This window comes from Carlito syrichta, unplaced genomic scaffold (genome assembly GCF_000164805.1).
Source record: "Carlito syrichta isolate Samal-C Ts95f unplaced genomic scaffold, Tarsius_syrichta-2.0.1 Scaffold313565, whole genome shotgun sequence".
NCBI classification, from domain to species: Eukaryota; Metazoa; Chordata; class Mammalia; order Primates; family Tarsiidae; genus Carlito; species Carlito syrichta.
Window position 1 is genome coordinate 248,265 of NW_007257661.1, and position 1,726 is coordinate 249,990.

The window sequence follows — 1,726 nt, forward strand, 5'->3', positions numbered from 1 at the left end:
GTCTCTCCTCTCTGACAAGGATCATCACAACCTTCATGAAGACAGTCAGCTATGAGTCTTGTCCTTAGACATAGGAATGACCCAAGAATCTGGGATTAGCCAGATATGGTGATTCTTCAGTTTTCCCAAAAGATTGGAGAAAGTCCAGAAACAAAGATTTGAGTATCACATGTTCTCACTCATATAGTGGACCTTGATCATCCAAAATATTACCATAAGAAAATGACTGACAGTGGTGGGAAACTATGGGGAGGAGGAGGGAGATGGGATTAATGGTAGTAAATATCTGTCTGGGGACGGGGAGACACCTCTTATCAACAAGGGTACCTGAACGAAACATATTTGTATACCTAACCCTTAACTGTACCCCACAATATCATAATAAAAAATATTGATTATAAAAAAAAGAAGATTGGAGAAAGTCAGAGCCCAAACAAGACAGGTGAGTAGCCTGTAGAACCATTGTCACTCTGTCTTCAAGGGTAAACATTCATTGTCAAATGAAACTTTGCTGAGTTTTCAGAGCTTTATTTATTATACTAACTTGACCAATTCTAAGTGTGATTTATGTAAGGAATCTTGATGTTGGATAAGACTTCCTGAAACCAAGTCTCTGTCTGACCCTCCTAAAGCTTAAATGAAGTCCTAACGTTTAAATAAGCATTACTTCCATTGATTACACTTACAGTCATCCGATTAGTCTCTAATCAGTATTTGTTGCACCAATTTCTTAGCACAGATACTTTACATTTTTTTCCTAATCAAAAAGTTTATTTTATTTTAGATTAAAGAAGGTACCTGTGCAGGTTTTTTGCATGGGTATTGCTTGATGGTAAGGTTTTTGGCTTGCATTGAGCCATCACCCAAATGGTGATCATGGTAGCCACTGGGTTGTTTTTCAACATTTGCCCCAATCCCTTCCCTCTCCATTGAGGAGTCCTCAATGTCTGTTCTTCTCATTTTTATGCCCTTGTGCACACACTGTTTAGTTTTCACTTATAAGTAAGGAATGCAATATTTGGTTTTCCATTTCAGTGTTAATTTGCTTAGAACAATGACTTCCTGCTGCATTCGTGTTGCTGCAAAGGACATGATTTCATTCTTCTTTATGGCTGCATAGCATTCTATGGTGTGCATTTTCTTTATCCAGTCTACTGTTGATGAGTACTTTGGTTTGTTCCATGTTTTTGCAATTGTGAGTAGTGCTGTGATAAATATACAAGTGCAGGTGTCTTTTTGGTAGAATAACATGCTCCTTTGGGTATATTCCCACTAGTAAGATGCGCAGTTAAATGCTAAATATACTTTTAGTTCTTTGAGAAATCTCTTAACTGAGCTAGCTTATATTTCCACCAATAATATATGAGTGCTACCCACAACCTCGCTAACATCTGTTGATTTTTGACTTATTAATAATAGCCATTCTGACTGGTGAGGGATGGTATTTCATTGGGGTTTTGATTTAAATTTTTATGATGGAACATTTTTACAATATATTTGTTGGCTCCCTGTATGTCTTCTTTTGAGATGTCTCTTATCATATCCTTTGTCCCCTTTCTAATGAAATTATTATTAGGTTTTTTTCTGTCAATTCATGTCAATTTTCTTATAGATTCTGGATATTTGTTGGATGAGTAGCTTGCAAATATTTTCTCCCATTCTGTAGGTTGTCTATTTATTCTGTTGACAGATTTTTTGTCAAAGCTCTTTAGTATAATTAGGTCTC